The 20,309-nt window shown below is 41.5% G+C and overlaps 1 long non-coding RNA gene across 1 annotated transcript; it reads right to left on the bottom strand.

Annotated features, from left to right (window-relative positions):
• On the bottom strand, positions 7,239-9,895 carry LOC109844901. The gene is made up of 4 exons (XR_002248164.1): positions 9,714-9,895; positions 8,076-8,427; positions 7,673-8,034; positions 7,239-7,270 (listed from the first exon to the last, which is right to left on the bottom strand). It is a non-coding gene; the product is annotated as an uncharacterized LOC109844901 (long non-coding RNA).

Raw genomic sequence — 20,309 nt, 5'->3', positions numbered from 1 at the left:
TCGATCCTCACCAAGGAGAATCAAGGCTCTTCCCGATTGCCTCACCAAGGAGAACAATGTGGGGTAAAAGGACCAATTTGCAAATTTTCAGAAAAAATAGGACTAATTTGTAAAATTTTGAATATGCAAAAAATAGCTCACCAGCATATGAAGGAAGCACGCCGTCAGCCGATGCAGCAGGGGAACGACCTCTCGAGACTCACGACATAATGACCTACAAAATAAATCAAGAGGTCAGATCTAGAAAAAATCCTCTTTTTATTGCAATTCTACCCCCTGAAAGATAAGCTTCGAGCGCCAAATCATAATCCTAACCCTCGCATGCAATCCCACAAGTTCATAAATTAAATTAAGCATAAAAAAATGCTAAAATTATGGAAGATATACCTGAGGGAAAGCTCGAAGATCCAATAAAAATTAGATCTTGAAAAGTGCTCGAACCACGCGCTCGAGGAGCCTGAGAGAAATTCTAAAAATGGAAGTTTCGAGGGATTTCTCAGTCAAAGATCCAAAGGAATGCTAGATCTAAGACGGATATCAAGTTTTGAGGGAGAACGGATGCTCGAGGGAAGAGAAAAGCAAAAAAGAGGCTAAGGGGGGGCCCATACGTTCGGAAGAGTTGAAAGATTTTTTGAGCCTAATTACTGCCTTTTTTTGGGTCATTATCAGACCGGTTCAGTTCATTTGGGCACAGAAAGTACTCCAATAAGGTATATGAGTATAAACTGTTCACTAATTTTGGTTGAGAAGTTTCTGGAGAGTATTTTTCTAAAAATATTCTTAAGGATAACTCAACAACATTACGCCGGACAACGCGTTGCAGATAAAGACTCGACGCCAACAATCGATGGTCAGCTAAAGATTAGAAAGTCAGGAATCGACTTCAAGTTTAAAATTCCGACAACGGTCAGACAATAAATGCAGCACCGGAACTCTTACAGACATTCGACAATAAATGCAGCACTGGAAGATTGAAGGAATCAAGAACGGAAGTCATTCCAAAGTCCCATTACGCCGACTGAAGGTTGGGACAATCATATCCAAAGTATTCCAGACTCTTATATAAAAGAACGAGACTGGAATACTTTGGAGGGGGTATCTGTAGGCATATAAAATTGCTTATAGGTCCCTTAGCACAGCTCGGCACAAACCGACGAACCAACGAGGCGACGAATCGCACGCGAGCAACGGAATAAACCCATTCGCGTTCGGAATTAAGCCAAGTGTTGAAGAGTCAACGAGTGATCCAACCAAAGACAAACTCGGACGAATCACGATCGAATCAAGATCAGTTTCGGATTCGAGCGGAAAACAGCAGAAACCCAAACCCAGATGGGCTCGGCCAAAACCGAGCCGCCTCAAGGTGGCTCGGCCAAAGCCGAGCCACCCTGAGGTGGCTCGGTGGCCGAGCCACCTTGAGGTGGCCGGCCCAGAGCCGAGCCACCTCAAGGTGGCCGGCTGCACTGTGCCCAAGGCACAGTGAGGGTAGCCTATAAATAGGCCCCCTTTTGTTCATTTTCAAAGGTTGGACTTTTGAGAGCCGAAACTCTGCCGGATTGAAGATCGAGCTTAGAGTTTTGAAGACTTGAAGACTTGGACATCCAGATCTGATCCTCGGCGAGCATCCACGTCACAAAAGGCAGGAGTTCGAGAGAGGGGAAGAACAGATCTGAGATCTACACGAGATCACACTCCGGATCTAAGCTTGGTCTTAGATCCCGAGATCCGAGCGATTATTTCCTTAGTGAACTAATCCCTCCCAGCTATTGTTCCCTTCGTGGAATAATACCCGTTAAATCGTGTAGATCCGACCGGATCTAGATCGTGCGGTGGTCCACGGATTAACCACGGCGTTGGCAAAGAACCCACAAAAGCGAGCGACCGCAAAACAGGAGCTCGCGATTTGTTCACAAGGAGAAAGTTGTAATTTTTTTTATTTTCTTTGATTTCGTTGTAACCGGATCTAAAAAAGACCGGATCTTTTGTAACCACAAAAAGTTGTTATTTTGAGATCACAATGAATTCAATGAAAGCTATGATTTTCACCACGAACAGCGTTCAGTCAATCTACGCAGAGTGAATCGGTCCCTAAGGAACCCCCGAAAGGGCTGCTAAGATGTTTTGTGTCACCCCTTTTTGCCCTCTAAACCTGGAATTCTTTTTCCAACTCATCCCGAAATGGGGGCAAAGAACGTGCAACTAGATCACTCGGTAACACTACGTCGACGTCTGTGCCATCTATCAAACCAATGCAGTCCTATAAAAAATTATAAATTATACAAAATTCAATAAAAGGTTATTTTTTTATAAGAGAAGTTAAGATATATGTATTTAATTTACCTTAAAGTAAGGAAAATAATTTGAGTTGTTTGCAATCTCCATGGGAACTTTATTTGGAGCTTGCTTCATATAGCGATCATGTAACCCATTCATTGCTTGTAGGACTTTATTAAAATACCTACTAATTGTTTCTCCCCATCTTATGAACTCAGTCCTTATTATTCTATTTTTAGTTTTATGACTCATAATACTTAGAAACATAGCCAGCTGTTCTTCAACTTGAACGTGTTTTGTATCCTTCAATAAACCGTTTGCTTTCATTACTTCAGCAAGTTTATAAAAGGCCCTCGGTGTCATTCTAATGTAAGATCGACAGCTATCACTATAGCCTTCCAATACATATCTGAAGTGAGTTTCTCTTCAATATATTTTCTTAATCTTTCCTTCCTACGTATACGTTGAAATTGTCTTACGCTTAGCACGCATTCTCAAAATACAAGTTACTAACGTGAACACGGCGGAAATAGTTGTATTAGCACACATCCTCTTCAATTTTTCTTCATCTACCATATCCATCTACATCCGTTACAAAATTAGCATACATTTACAACTTAATATGTCTACTTATTGAAGTTTTAAATTAATTAAATATTTAATACAAATATTAATTTCTTGAAACAAGATATCTAATTACACAGAAATTTATTTTAACTAATGTCGCATTTAAGTCTACACACCGATCAAACAAATAAGATTAATAATTCAATCCAAGGGTTTCATTTGAAGGTCGTACTCCTCAATTACTCCAGGGAATTGAAATTCAATAATCAACTAATAGATCAACCATGTTCTTAAGAGATTATACACGTAACGAATTATAAAAAACAGCACATTATATTACCCAGCGTGAAAAAATAAATTATCAAAAACCCTGTTGTTAACGATTCATATCAAACATGAAAAAATAAATCTTAAAATTGGGGGAAGAATTTATACCTTCAGGTGCAGAGGGGGGAATTACTAAAATCCAAGCAACAAACCCACTAAAATCCAAGCAACAAACCCACCGACGGACACCACGAGGCCAACAAACCGACCGAAAACCAGATGTTCGAGAAGGGATCACCAACAAACCGACCGAAACCCACCAACAGAGGAGCGTCAATGATGAGAAGTTAAAGAAGGGATCACCAACAAACCGACCAAAAACTAGAAGTTCGAGAAGGGATCACCAACAAACCGTCCGAAACCCACCAACAGAGGAGCGTCGACGATGAGAAGAGTGAGAAGCTGATTCCGCCAGCCACGAGTTCGAAAAAGAAATCGAAGGCCCGCAAGAGAAGAGGCGCGAAGAGGAGTGAGATGAGGCGGGGGGAGAAGAACAACGCTCCAACCACGGATCTAGGGTTTTCGAAGGCGGCGGAATCAGAAAACCCCAAAGAGGTGAAAGGGATGGGGATGTCAGAAATATCACCCAAATCCGATCAAAAGGAGAGGATTTGGGAATCCCTAAAAAATTACTATTTAGGGTACTTTATAGATTTGGAAATCTGTAAAAAAAATAGAACCAAACTCCAGATTAGGATTTATTTGGAATCCTTTAATTATGATTTTACCGCTGTTAGATCCAAATACTAATCCTTTTCTATAAAATGGGTGAAACAAACAGCCCCTAAATCTATCCATAAAAAATATAGGAGCCTCGTGAGCTTTGGATTAGGAAAACAAAGTGATTAGCCTCTAATCCACAACCCAACATTAATAAAGAGCAAAAAGACAAAAGAAAAAGGAAAGTAGAGAGAAGACGTATTTAGATTGATCCTATTTTAGTGATCATTCGATATGATTTGCTTGCATTTGACCTTTCAAAAGCTTAAAAGCCAAAAAGAATCAAATTAGTATCACATAATACCCAATCAAGCACCTCATTAGTATCAAAACTACCATGACTTTAACCATTCATTAATGAAACACAACTTGCGCAGCCAGCAATCAATCAATAACTTCAAATTATATAGCCCGCTAGTGGTCCCATTATATAGAGAAACTATTAAGTGGTCCCCATTCTTCAATTTGTCTGACTCTGATACTTTTCCAATGAACTCTGGTCCTAAGGGGCTGTTTGGTTGTAAGTTTTTACTATGTAAAAGGATGGAAAGTGTAAAAAAGTGGGTCCTAATGTCAGTTTTTCTCCTTTTCAATTGGTTGTTTGTAGTTGTGAAAATAGTGTAAAGTGATTTACTATGTTGATGTGGCATGGATTCACAAATCCCTTCAAAATGGTCTGATTTTGAAGGAAAGCTGACATATGTGTCAGAAGTGAGGGGGCTAGACCAATAGAATCATTTGAGTAGGGAGCACACAATAACCACTTTACACTTTCCAAACAAGCAAGTTACATTTTGTAAACCAAACAAGTAATTTATGATTCCAATGGAATCAAAAACAAACAAAGAAAAGTTGCTCAGTGATGATGAGGTGGACAACAATTTTCCAAGTTATGTCATAAATACATAACTTTACCAACAACAACCAAACAGCCCCTAACCTAACCCTAATCGTAATAGGGGGTGGGCGTTTGACAACCCTCCGCTAACCAGGTTAGTGAATCAATATGGTTATAGTCTTATAGATCTAAATGCTGTTCGGTAAAATTGAGCCATGATTTTACTTGATTTTAGTAGTTTAAATATTGGCACCTAACTAGGTTAGGATTATTCTCTCTCTTAAGATAACTATTCTAATTAGGAGAACTATTCTGATTAAGGCCTTAACTGCTTTAGTTGCGAGTTGTCAAAATCTGAGATCTCTATGCTAAGTGGACATAACCAGCATTTTTTTTCCTATAAGACTTAAGTGGACGTTTCATGTGAACTTAATTAGATTGAGATACCCACTGGTCATTCTCTCTCTTGAATTTGCTTTGAGATGTATAGTAATATGTGATGTACAGCAACTCGCTATCTTTAAAACACAACTCAAAGCCAATCTAAGAGATAAAATTTTGATGGACAAAATCTCAATTCACTTTGCCTAAGTTTTACGCCTTATGGAGGATACCATATAGGTTTTTTGTGCTTGTCTAACTATTACGATTGTAAAAAGATCAGATACGACTTGAATATGATATTAATATAGCGGAAACGTAATTAAAAGAGATAACTACTCATCCTCATACGAGCAAAACAGCACAAACCCTAGAAACCCTAGGAATAGAAAACTTTTAAAATTAATAATAATCAATCTAGAGAGTTCACAAATTCTTTCCCCTTATATAGGGTGTTAAACAAAGTAAAAGTACTAAAATAATCTTTCTTAAAACAATTAGACCTCCTAAAATAAAAAACTTTCCTTAAAGCTAAAAACTAAATTGAACAAAACTCTTTGACACGCATTTTGAGCATGAAGATAAATTCCTTTGACCTGAAACATGTTCGGAATGTGTTACTTGTCGACTCACTCGCAGAATCGAGACGAGAGACATCACTTGTCACCCCTATCGTGAGGCCGAGCCAGAGGGCAATGTGTCCTTAGGCCCCACACCAACAGTTGATTGCCATCATATTACTGAATAATCAAAGTCATTATTTCTCTAGTCCTAAAAGTCTTTATGACTCATCAGATATCGCCAGCGCTATGCACATTCTATTACCTTCATATTTAACGCTTGGGTGACTCATCCCCATCTATAACCGACACCGATAAAGAGGATGAACTCTCAACTGACTTGATCGTTAGAGGAACTACTAGCACTACAAGAAATTACGTCTTTAACGAAAGGATTTCCCTTCGTTAAAGAGCTGAAAACCGTCGTTATTGTATGCTAACGACAGGAAAAAATCCCTTCGTCACCCGTCGTTGAAGCCCTCTTCGCTAAAGGGTCACGAAGGGATATACTACCCGTCGTTATAGAGTCTATAACGACGGAACATATTACCGTCGTTAATATTTACGACGGTAATTATCACCGTCGTTACCATTAGTGACGGGGTTATTTTCCCGTCGTTACCATCAGCGACGGAAATATTTTACCGTCGTTACCATTAGTTACGGGGATATTTTCCCGTTGTTACTTTAAATGACGGGTTTTCATTCCCGTTGTTATTGTGTAATGATGGTTTTGTACGCCCGTTATTATTATGTAACAACGGGTGACAACCCCGTCGTTGAAGACCAATTAATGATGGTTAGATACCGTCGTAAAAGTCCTCGTGGTGGGTAATTAATAACCTATCAACGATGGTGTTTTCCCTTCGTTGATGAACAAAACGTGATTTATAAAACCGTCATTATAGACTACAAATTTCTAATTTATATTAATGATAGTTTTTCCATTCATAGACAACTATCATATTATTCTCAACATGAAACTAAGATTCACAACACAGATATATTAAAAATACCCAATAATGAATAAAAAAGAAATCAAAACTCCATTCATTAATAACATCAATAAATAAAATTCCACCATCCTCAAATATTCAACACTAATAACAAGTGTTAATATCCCAATTGTTCTAAAGGAAAATACGTGATACTATCTAAAACAAATTAAAATAGAAGTCTGGGAAAGACACATCGTTTCATCTCTAATCATCGTCAAAAGAAGACTCGAGCTACCCCCCTCTCCTAATATTGCATGGATAGCCTGGAAAATTAAAAAAAATCACATAATTAAAAAATATCAATTAAGCAGTTATTATCTTATTAAGTAAAAATCTTATTTTCTCAAGTGCAAGTAGTCAATCATAAAAATATATAAGAGATTTTATAAAAAAATAATTACCTAGTCCTGCACATGTTCTCGAGTTTGAGGAGTCAATGAAGATGGCTGATTTTATAAAAAAATAATTACCTAGTCCTGCACATGTTCTCGAGTTTGAGGAGTCAATGAAGATGGCTGCCTAAAAAAAAGTTCTTGTATAGCTTTCACTTGTGACTCTAAGTCAGACACCATTTGTTGTTGTTGCTCCTGCTCATATTTCATATCCTTCAAACAGAAAAAAATGTTCAGCCGAGAAAATAATTATGCCTCTTTTGTATGATGACCTCTACAGATACAACAAATGACAGTCTCCTGCTTAATCTTCTATATTTAAAATCGACATCTTTAATGGTGAAACACAAAAGAAAACGGAAAGTATGACCCTTATTATGCAAGATAGATAGGAATAACATGCCATATGAGTAAAAACCATGGTAATAGAGAAAGGGTAAGCTACTGGCATCAGGCTTGTCATGATTCATAAAATAAACTAAAATTCTGATCCTGATTGAGAAGGGTAAGCTACTGGCATCAGGCTTGTCATGATTCATAAAATAAACTAAAATTCTGATCCTGATTGAGAAACCATTATGGCAAAGAATAATAAAGGAAGGACAATGTAATTACCTCCTGATCTGCTTCTTCTTTTGTTGCAAAAGCCGTATGCCCTTCTTGCCAAAGAAACTCTTGACTCCTACATACATTTAAATTGGTACTAAATATGAAATATACAAGTGAAATTTTTCAAGCTCACAAAAGAAGCAATAATTAGCATTGGATGACCAATATATGTCATCTTTCACCCCGTTTGGACACCATGCAATGGGAAAATACTTCATTTGTGGCATTACGCCCATTATATATGTCTACAAGGGAAAATACTTCATTTAAATTAGTACTAAATATAAAAGACATCTGCTAAGGTAATCTTCACCTAGTCCAAATTCCTGGGTTATTAATTTTAGGATCCTGGTGGCCGATCCTTCTACCTCTGCTACGAATTTGACAATGATATCCCTGACCCTTCTACCTCTGCTACGAATTTGACAATGATATCCCTGACAATATAGAAACCCACTTAGCTGTAGCCCCAGCTGCATGAAAACTTTGTTGAGTCGAGTATCCGAATGTGGTGGGCTTTTGGGGATAGAGGTGCATGAATTCATCGCCAGGTCCATAGTAAACAAGTCGCAAGCAGTCCCTCCTTAATTGTCTTTCGTGATTGCTGCAGCCATGGCTCGTGTAAAGTCTGGGGACTTTTTTGAAATCCTCTGAATAAGTGAATAGCATACGGCCTTGTCTTCCTTAGGCATGTCGAAGAATTCTTTTGCAACTTCCATCACAGCACTGATCATTTGTTCCGATATGCCGTGGTCTATCACCTGCGAACAATTACTATAAAATTCTAATGTATTTTCCCGGAAAAGAATCTAAATAAAAGTTTTTTTAGGGAAGGTAATGAGGTTTGATTAGGACTAGAGTTGACATAAATTTGGGGCTTAATGAGGACAGGGGTTAACAAAATATGGGGCCTGAAGAGAACACAAATTGTCAGGCTTCATCAAGGCGTATTCCTTGTACGGAGTTAATTTTGTTGTATATTTCATGAGCTTGAGATACAAATGTTTTGAGATGAAGCACAACAATATTTATTAGCATATAATCGATTAAAGATTCACCTTGGTGATATTTCGTTTGAAAGGATGTGTTGAGGCTAACTGGACAGAAGTATCCAATTGCGCATATCCATTCTTTACTAGGGAGTGAGAATGATTAAATTGATATATATGTTAAGCTTGGTCAAAATGTCAGTTTTATTCACCATCTGCAAATTCTTTTACAAAGGAAATAGAAAAGCATATACTTTTCTAGTACCAAATAGAAAATAGCTTTTAGATCTTCGTAAACCATTGATGGTGTTTCCAAAACCAACGTATTCCTATGCGTATAGCCTACAGAGGAATTTCCAATTTAGACTAATGCAAAGACAGAATGTACGGTACCAGGTAATAATGTCTTGAAATGGTTTGAAAAACATGAGATATGCATTTGAGATGTGAGCATTTTCGATCAAGAGAATGAAGTTGATGTTTTGGAGGTGCCTAATATGTCTGTCCTTTGCGTCCGGCTAACGAGAAGTCAATTGATCATGTCATCTTTTTATATATTTGAATTCAGTAACAAGATCAGAGCAATTTAAATTAGTACTAAATATGTCTACTTTCACCCCGTTTGGACACCATGCAATGGGGAAATACTTCTTTTGTGGCATTACTCCCATTATAAATTAGTATCCCATGATAAAAATCACATATTTAACAGGTGATTGATCCATTCAATTTTCTTTTCAATCATGATAAAAATAAACTGCTAATATATATAGCAGGAATATCAGATATCAAATGAAAGATGCATAATGTCTTGCACATCATACATAAAGTAGTTTAGAGCAGTTGAGATAAATAGAATAACAAGACTAGAAGAACATTATCTCATGGTAAACTACATGTGCGTGTGTATTTAATTGTCTTAACAACCCTCATTTAAGTTTATTTCCTGTTCAACAGGAAGCCCTGAACTTCTTAAGCCTTTCTTATACGAAATTTAGGATTATAAAAGCTTGCAGCTGAATTCCCAAGCACGTGCAGAAGGATTATAATATAAATACCTAATGAAAGGAGCAGGATTGCTGAATTCCCAACGCACGACATTGCCCCATTGGTTAAGCTTCAAAGATAAGTCCCTGTGACTTCTAATCCACTTAGAATAGTATGGATACATAACAGTCTCACTTGTGGGACGAATTGCAATAGGAATCTCCAGTTCACTCTGACCTGAATTTGTAACCCATGCAACCTAAAATAGTCATAAAAATAGAGACCGAATGTGTGTCACAAAACCAGGAAAATGTATACATTATTTAGAAACCCAAATAAAAGAACACATAAGAATTGAAAGAAAAGCATAACACAAAACAAACATTCATGCACAATAGAACCATCTGTGCACTTATACACACAAACAACACAAGCAGAAATATATGCAAAAGTTCCATAGTTACAACAAAACATCTAAGAAGACCCGTATTAAATCAGATGTGGAGGAACTACATGAAAGATGTTAACCCAAGAATCCAAATTTTAATCCAAAAATCTAGTATTTGAATATTAAAAAAAGTCCAAGTTCTAGTCGGAATCCTAGAAAGTAAAAATTCTTGGACGATTATTCTTCCTAACCAGATCCCAACTTCAACCTCTTATGTGTTCTTCATGTGCAAGATAGGTTGCTCGGTCCAAGAACCAGTTATCTAAAGGAGATTGAGGACCCTAACACCCTTAATAATCTACACATAAACCCCTGTTAGATAACTAACATCAAAAGTTTGGCGCCCACCATGGGGTCCTTCTTTTTTTTTTTGCATAGATGGCTGGTTCTGCTCACCCTAGCTAATCCTCTAACCTTTCCGCTGAAGACCGACGCTTGGGCTATGTCACTCAAGACCAATTAGAGGAGTCGGCTTGGAGGATTTCTTAATCTCTCCAACAGGGGTTCGTTTCCTTCACGAACGAGCTCCTCAGTCGGATTCCACCTCAACAGCCCTCTCATCGTTTGCTCCTCCTCCTCCTTCCCCTCCTGCGATCAGGCTGAGCAGCAACGAATGAAGACTATGCTGAGCACAACTCTCCTCCACCTCGCCAGCAGGCCCAGTTTGCTGCTCCACCTCGACAGCCCAGCCGTATGTTGAGACAACGGGGGAGAGACCTAGCTTTAACCATGATGGCTATGAGCAGACCGCGTGGATGGTTTCACGCAGCCCCAAATACCTCTATGTTGCTCTGGGTCCTTCTGCCACCAATCTAGCATCTGGTTATGACTGGAAGTTCAACATTGTCACTGATACCATCAGAGGGAACACTTCACTCGCCAATTGGATAATGAATTCTCCCTGTACTAAATTCAAGATGCCACATATTGAAAAGTACAAAGGCGAGGGAAATCCGGTAGAGCATGCACAAAATTTCCATGACATGATGAACGTGTAGCAAGTGTCAGAGCTGATCATTTGCAGAGCTTTCCCTATCACCCTGTCAGGAAGTGCCAAGATGTAGTGAAAGTCATTGGACAAGAAGTCCATCAATAGCTTTAAGCAGCTCAGCCAAAAGTTTATACATAACTTATGGCTGATTCTAAGCAAAAGAAGCCCTCCCACGTCCTGCTATAGATGAGACAAGCTCCTAGGGAAAGTCCAAGGGACTACTTCAAGAGGTTTCAAGCAAAGAGGTTGGAAGTCGACGACCCTAGCATTATGGTTGTCATGCCCACAATCTCGACAGGTTTGCAGAACAACAAGTTGGCCAACTTGCTTATTGTAGATCAGGTCACCAACTATGAGTAGTTAATGGCTAGAGCCTGAGGATTGATGGATGCAAAAGAAGCCTGAGCCCATAAGAAGGCGGTCAGAGAAGTAGAAGCAATAGCAGCAGCACCCCCTGTGGGAGCGAGTCCTCTCCTAAGGAGAAGAAGGAGAAGAAGGAGAAGAATCTCCCCAAAACCAACTCTAGGCTAAGCAGGGCCGATAGGAGAGATGAGAGGAGAGAAGCCACCAAGAAGTTGACCCTCACTGCCCTCAACACCTCTCTCATACAAGCACTTTATATGGTCTAGAAAGAAGGATATTTGAAATCCACCCCTCCCTGCATGAAGTCAGACCTTCGATCTTTAGACTCTAGGCAATATTTTCGGCATCATCAAGATCACGACCATCATACTAATGATTGATGAGCCCTCTAGAGAGATATTGAGGATTTAATACAAAAAGGGTTCTTGAAGAGATGTATCTCTCAGCAGGATAGGAGAGAACCCACTCTAGGGAAGTCCGATAGGAGGTCTCGATCCAGGTTGCCTCGTCCCCAGCATTAGCAAGACAAGTAGCCCATATAAACCAACAGACAGGTCATCATCAACACCATCAATGGTAGCTCGGTGGCAGGAGAAATGTCAAATAATGCTTGTAGGCTGTCTAAAAATCACAATAGATAGCTTATCCCCTATCAACCACCGATGATGGAAGTTACAATCTGACGACTTCCAGAAGGCTGTAATATGAAGATTTTCGCGTAGATTGCTGAAGGTTACAATCTGACGACCTTCACGACAACTGATGGAAGCTCTACTTCAACAGCCTTCACAATCAACATCGGGAGTTACAATCTGACGACTCTCATATTCTCAAGGAGCCAAGACGAAGATTACAAGACAATGATCTTTGCAACGCCATGACAAAAGAGATTACTTGGTGATAATCTCTGCAAGGCAAGACGCGGAGGTCCTCCCCGCGTCTCAACATCAAAACGCCAGGGTCGAACCCCGCGTTTCAACATCAAAGCCAGGGTCGAACCCGCGTTACAACAAGCCAAAACGCGAGTGACCCTCGCGTTCATTGGTGTTCAGCCAACACCCAACCTCGCGTCTCAATTCAAAGACGCGAGGTTAGGGTCCTGAACGCCAACGTTGGCGTTTGACTCATTCAACATGAGTTGAACGGTTCTAAAACTGTTTCCCACGATTTGGGGGCGGTTACACCCCACTTAGGAGAGGTTTAAGGGGCGGTTTCACACCCTTAATCCTCTATAAATAACTGAAGATCAATTCAGTTCGGGGGGCTAGTCGGTTGGATTTTTTGGCTTGGATCGACCACTGGAGACAGGCTTTTGAGGAGATCGGCATCATCTTCCAACGAAGATCATCTTCAACTTCAGCAACAGGGAACCTCTGTCCTTGGCTTATAATTATAACCGACTTTCGGTTCAAATCAACTCTTTTCAAGAGTTAAAACTCGATCAGAGTTATCAACTCATCAAGAGTTTTAAACTTGCCACGCAAGTTCTCCACAACGTCAAATCGTGAGGAGAAGACATCGTTCCAGTGAATCAAGACGTGCGGATCATCAACGGAGAGCAAACTCGACGCAAGCATTCGGGGGAGGCACTCCATCGCCACCGTGAAGAAACCAGTTTTAAACAAAGAGGAAGAACCAATTTCGTTCTCCTCTCTTTTGTAATCAAATTGTAATCAGAATCAAAAGAATACAAATCAATTTTCTTTATTCTCTTCTTTGCAATTTTCCCTGCATACAAAAGATGGCGACTCTGCTGGGGACTAGCTTCTGTGACGAAGAAGTGGTGGTGCAATCCGATGTTCATCTCGATCCGGGTTTTGCTGTTAGCATCATGCCATTCCGACTGATGCATCATCTCGGAATCCCGACTAGCAAACTAGCCTCCACCGGCACTACGATTTACGGATTCAACACCAGCGGGTCCAGACCCTTGGGGAAGATTCGAATCAAATGCCAGATTGGGGATTTAAAATCAGAAGTTACTTTCTATGTGATTGACGCAGAAACGTCCTATAACTTACTGTTGGGTCGACCTTGGATCCACGGTAACCTTATAGTCCCGTCAACTCTACATCAATGCCTCAAGTACGTGGACTCAAATAATGAAGTCAAGACGGTGGTCGCGGATAAGCAACCGTTTAAGGGATTGGAGAACTATTTCACCGATTCCCTTCTTCAGCGACGAGCACAACTTCGAGAAAATCGATCCTCCAACCAACGCGAACTTCGCGTTCGTGAGCCTAAACGCGACCCTGAACTTCGCGTTTATGAGCCCAAACATGAGCTTCGCGAGAACCAGACTGAACGCGGCCCTCAATGGCGCGTTTTACAGCCAAAACGCGGACCTCAAGCCTTCGTTGAACGCGAACTTCAACTTCGCGTTTCCAAGTCAAAACACGACCCTCGCGTCGACAATGAAGAACGCGACCCTCATGTCGCCAAACCAAAACGCGGGTCACGAAAGGCCCATAACAGCGACCAACTCTGTCGACGACATCGCTGCAGAGACCTTAAAACAGGCCAACAAGAACGCCGCTCGACGAAGAAGAAGATCTCGACGACAAGTACAACTTCGAGAAAATCGATCCTCCAACCAACGCGAGATTCGCGTTCGTGAGCCTGAACGCGACCCTGAACTTCGCGTTTATGAGCCCAAACATGAGCTTCGCGAGAACCAGATTGAACGCGGCCCTCAATGGCGCGTTTTACTTCCAAAACGCGGACCTCAAGTCTACATTGAACGCGAACTTCAACTTCGCGTTTCCCAGTCAAAATACGACCCTCGCGTCAACACTGAAGAACGCGACATTCGCGTTACCAAACCAAAACGCGACCTTTGTGTTTCAAGCGCCAAACGCGATCTTCGTACCAAACGCGACCTTCGCGTCTCCCCCTGGACCCCCGACTCGCTGACCGGGCAGCGAGACCCCCGAATTCTCTGCGTAGCGCGACTAGGTTGAGGGGCGGATATAAGAAGTTTATGGATTCAAGGCATCTCAACCAGATCCATATTCACCAAGAGCCAGTCCTGTCCAATCATGGACTGGGGGTTCCAGTTCAAACCTCACAATCAGTGAGTAATTCTCCTCGAATCTTTATAACAGATTCGAGAGAGTTCACATCGAGAGCAAGACCGATGCAACAAGTCATTCGTTCATTCCAACGTGAACGACTGATTCCTACGGTCCTCTCGGGATGCCAATGCTGCTCATATGCGGCCCAACTGCTGGTGTTCAACCAATTTACGAACGTTGCTTTACCCAACCAACGACGGCGTTCACACAAGAAGAAGACTTCTGAGGATGAATACCTTAGAGTCACTTCTAACATGATCGGCAGAGGGAGATCATCAGTTCCTAGTTCCGATGAGTCAGAGAACGATCAGCCTCCTGGCTTGAAAGACTTCCTGAATAAGTCTGATGGAGTTTATCAACATACTCGGACGCGAACAGGAGCCATTCCCCCTGTCAACTATCGGAGTTTAGCCAAAGGAATTAATTCCAATGATGAACACTCAGCCATTGCAGAGTCCCAGTCATCAAGCTCTTTTGTTGAACATGAGAGCTACGCTTATATGACGGGAAACCATGAAGATCTCGCGAAGAGACTTGATGAGCAGGAGGCCATGCTCAAATCTCAGCAAGAGGCCATCAATGAACTCCTGGCCCTGTTGACTCAACTCGTCGCAGACAAGGCCAAATCTCAGAAGACAGATTCGCCACTCAGGCAAGAATCTTCCCGAAGGGAAAGAACGTCTTCGTCCCGACCTCACACAAGCAAAGGAAAGGGAAAAATAGTTGATGACACAGCTTCTGACCAAGAAGCCCACAACCTAGAATCTTCCTCTGATGAAGGAAGAGAGACGGAGTATGAGCAAAATCCTCAGTCGGCTAAAATCGAGGAATTGGAAGCCCGCCTCAATGTCATTGCTAACAGAAGCGAGCTCCAAGATGAGGGAGTTGTCAGGCCCTACCCTGCCGAATGGGACGCAGCCCCTTATCCTCCAAAATTTGAAGTCCCGACGCTACAAACTTTTGACGGCACGGCATCACCGAACCAACATATTTATCATTTCAAGTCACAGACTGGGAATGTAATATCAAACGATGCCATAATGGCTCGATTGTTCATTAGCACCCTCAAGGGAGTTGCCTTTGAATGGTTCAGGAAACTGCCTACAGGATGTATCCAGAAGTGGGCAGATCTAGAGAGACTCTTCCTATCAAGATTCTTTGAAGAGGATACAGAAGTCTCCATCCATACCCTTCTTGCCACTAAGCAGAAGAAGAGGGAGTCTGTCAAAGCCTTCGTCAAAAGGTTCCGAACCATGGCTCTCCGATGTTCATCAGGTATGACACAGTCTACACTGGTAGAGACCTATCGGCACAACTTGCAGACCGACCTCCTAGCCCGAATAGGAGTTGCCGAATGTCGTTCCTGGAGACAACTAATCTCTCAAGGCGAACATGCTCAAAAGATTATTGCCAGGATCAAAGCTGAAGAACAAAGTAGGCAGGATCAACCTGAGCAATCGGACCAAGCCCAATCTTCTCCTGAGCAATCGGACCAAACTCATTCTTCCCAGTCAAAACCAGAAGATACTACGGCCACTGAAGCTAATCCTCTTCAGTAGGATGCCGGGTCTCCAAAAACTATCATGTTAACAGTTACCTCTGATAGTCCATCAACTTGCCAATCCTCTTCAACAGGATGACAGGTCCACAACAACTATCACGTTAACATTTACCTCTGATAGTCCATCAACCCACCAATCCTCTTCAAATAGGATGGCGGGTCTATCAAAACTATCACATTAACATTTACCTCTGATAGTCTATCAACTTGCCAATCCGCTTCAATAGGATGGCAAGTCCACAACTATAACGCTAATGATCACCTCTGATAGTCTGCTTTCTCCATATTCCCCCACCAATCCTCTTCAAGTAGGATGACAGGTCCACAAAAAAACTATCATGTTAACAGTTACCTCTGATAGTCAAAATCATCAGATAATGGCCTACTAGGTGATGTGCTTCTATTTCGACTTTATGGATAGTGCCTCACTAGGCGATGTGCCTTGTCTACCTCTTTTTCTTCCCCTGCTAAGTCTTAATTAAGACTGGGGGTTGGTTACTTGGAATCCATTGGATTAAGAGTAACGAATCTTTCACATCGTCGAGTTAATATTACACTTCTGACGATCATCATCCCCACAGAGTATGCATTCAACTTGCATCACTCCTAATTTGTCACGTTAACAACATACACCTCTGACAATCAACTTATCAATCCTTACCAATAGGATGATAGGTCCTCAAAATTGCTCAAATCGCAATCTTCCCCAGCAAGACGCTAAGTCTTCAAAATCAAATTCAAATCACAGGTATCCAAACTCATTGTTCCTGATGATAAACTCATCTAGCAAGTCTCCCCAGCGAGACGCTAATTCCCTAAATCTTATGCAAGTAACAAGAATATATTCCTGTCAAGTTAACATCAAACCTCTGACAAAATCCACTTATCAATCCTCGTCAATAGGATGATAAGTCCACAAAGTTGCTCTAATCGCAATACACATCCTGTCACGTTAACACTAAACCTCTGACAAATTCATACACCTCTGACAAAATCCACTTATCGACTCTCTTCAATAGAGCGATAGGTCCACAAACTCGTCAAGTTAACACCACACCTCTGACGACCAAATCAACTTATCGACTCTCTCCAATTGAGCGATAAGTTCTCAAAATTGCTTCCATAGCAATATCTTTCTTGTCACGTTAACACTACACCTCTGACAAAATCCGCTTATCGACTCTCTTCAATGGAGCGATAGGTCCACAAACTCGTCAAGTTAACACCACACCTCTGACGACCAAATCAACTTATCGACTCTCTTCAATAGAGCGATAGGTCCATAAAATACTGTTATGTTAACATAACACCTCTAACAGTCAACCCCCCAATGAACTTGTTAATTCTTTCGGTGTTTCAAGCCACACAGGAAGAAACGACACCAAAAATCCATGCCTTCACGCATGGGGGACTTTATCTCGATCCCTAATTAGAGATAAGTCTACGCCTAACACGTGTTGCCGGTTAATCTTTCGCCGTGAAAAAGACACCAGGATTCATGCCTGGGGAAACCTATCTCGACCCCTAAACAGAGATAAGTCTGCATCTAACACATGCTGTCGGGTAACCTATTCCTGTAATAATAGCAAAGCCTACGTATTCAATATCGTAGCAGGTCGTTATTAATAACGCCAGAATCCATGCCTTACACGCATGGGGAATTTTATCCTGAATCCTAAGTAGGGATAAGTCAATGTCTAACACACGTTGCCGGTTAGTCTTTTACCGTGAAAGGGACATCAAAATCCATGCCTCACACGCATGGGGGACTTTATCTTGATCCCTAAATAGAGATAAGAAAATGATAAAGTCTATGTATTCAAAATCATAGCATCAAGTCTAAGAGGGTTCATTCTCTTAGCACAACGTTACATGTGGAACGGACTTAGACAATCCATATGCTAGCCCGACTACAACGGTAGTCGGTAAAGGCTTATCAAATCCGTTGATGGCTGAGGGTTTGCCAAAAATCCTATGTTTGAAGGCCCATCAACTTAATGGACGTGAGCCGTGACTTGCAACTGATAAGCTAAAGACAAGTTTCAAAGACTTAGTCAAAAATACACGGAAGCCACTTCCATGTCTCAAGTCAAAACGCTGAAGTCAGACCCGCGTTGCAAAAATCATGACGCCGAGGTCACACCCGGGTTCCAACTTTAGAAATGCAGATGTCAGACCCGCGTTACAAAAATCATGACGTCGAGGTCACACCTGGGTTTCAAATTCAAAACGCCGAAGTCAGCCCCGCGTCTCAAATTCAAAACGCAGGGGTCCACCCCAGTATTCCAGAAGCAGGATTATGACGCATACCTTCATAAAGGCCCTACGTGGCAAATCCCTTCAACCAAGATGCCTTCAAAGCAAGTGCAGAGAATGACTCCTTTACGACAAAGAATCAACAGCTCCAGGATCAGAGTTAAGATCCAAAGTATTCCGAAAATTCGTCCCAGTCAACCGCGAACTTTCGAAAACTTTGGAGGGGGTTCTGTAGGCTGTCTAAAAATCACAATAGATAGCTTATCCCCTATCAACCACCGATGATGGAAGTTACAAATCTGACGACTTCCAGAAGGCTACAATTTGAGGACTTTCACGTAGAAGGTTACAATCTGACGACCTTCACAACAACTAATGAAAGCCCCAATTCAACAGCCTTCACAATCAACATCGGGAGTTACAATCTGACGACTCTCATATTCTCAAGGAGCCAAGACGAAGATTACAAGACAATGATCTTTGCAACGCTATGACAAAAGAGATTACTTTGTGATAATCTCTTCAAGGCAAGACGCGGAGGTCCTCCCCGTGTGTCAACATCAAAACGCAGAGTAATGGCCCAACTGTGCGTTTTCAGCCTAAAACAGGCTCAACTCTGCGTTTTCAGCCTAAAACGCAGAGTTCATCTCTAAAACAGCACGACCTGTGCGTTTTCAGCCTGAAACAACGCCAGGGTCGAAACCCGCGTTTCAACATCAAAAAACGCCAGGGTCGAAACCCGCGTCACAACATCAAAACGCCGGTCGCAAACCCGCGTTACAACATCAAAACGCTGGGGTCGAACCCGCGTTACAACATCAAAACGCCAGGGTCGAACCCCGCGTCACAACATCAAAAACGCCAAGGTCGACCCTCGCGTTTTTCTACGCCCTGCGGGTACCCAACTCCGCGTCTCCAGTCTAAAATGTGGAGTTAGGATCCTGAACGCCAACGTGGGCATTGTTTGACTCATTCAACATGAGTTGAACGGTTCTAAAACTGTTTCCCACGATTTGGGGGCGGTTACACCCCACTTAGGAGAGGTTTAAGGGGCGGTTTCACCCCCTTAATCCTCTATAAATAACTGAAGATCAATTCAGTTCGGGGGGCTAGTCGGTTGGATTTTTTGTCTTGGATCGACCACTGGAGACAGGCTTTTGAGGATATCGGCATCATCTTCCAACGAAGATCATCTTCAACTTCAGCAACAGGGAACCTCTGTCCTTGGCTTATAATTATAACCGACTTTCGGTTCAAATCAACTCTTTTCAAGAGTTAAAACTCGATCAGAGTTATCAACTCATCAAGAGTTTTAAACTTGCCACGCAAGTTCTCCACAACGTCAAATCGTGAGGAGAAGACATCGTTCCAGTGAATCAAGACGTGCGGATCGTCAACGGAGAGCAAACTCGACGCAAGCATTCGGGGGAGGCACTCCATCGCCACCGTGAAGAACCCAGTTTTAAACAAAGAGGAAGAACCAATTTCGTTCTCCTCTCTTTTGTAATCAAATTGTAATCAGAATCAAAAGAATACAAATCAATTTTCTTTATTCTCTTCTTTGCAATTTTCCCTGCATACAATGCTTGGAAGAAGTATGCCAAATGGGCATTAGACATCAACTTATGTGAAAAGAAGCTAAGGATATATCAGCTCATCTCTTTCAGTAATCATGAATTTAAAAGGCAACAAGATGCCTCACGATGACCCCCTCATTATATCGGCCGAGATCAATAGCTTTTGGGTCAACAAGATCTTGGTCGACACAGGAAAGTCCATCCCCTTATCAGATTCACAGGACATTCGGTCCAACCAAAAGGAATGATCACTCTCTCCCTAATGGTCAACGAGTACCCTTGCCAATTCACTATTCAGATGTAATTTTTATTAATGAACATCAAGTCTACCTATAATGTCATTCTTGGAAGAACTTTCCTGAATAGCCTACAGGCGGTCTGGTCCACTTACCACTAG

Source organism: Asparagus officinalis, chromosome 6 (assembly GCF_001876935.1).
Source record: "Asparagus officinalis chromosome 6, Aspof.V1, whole genome shotgun sequence".
Lineage (NCBI taxonomy): Eukaryota > Viridiplantae > Streptophyta > Magnoliopsida > Asparagales > Asparagaceae > Asparagus > Asparagus officinalis.
This window is presented reverse-complemented; position numbering and strand designations above follow the sequence as displayed.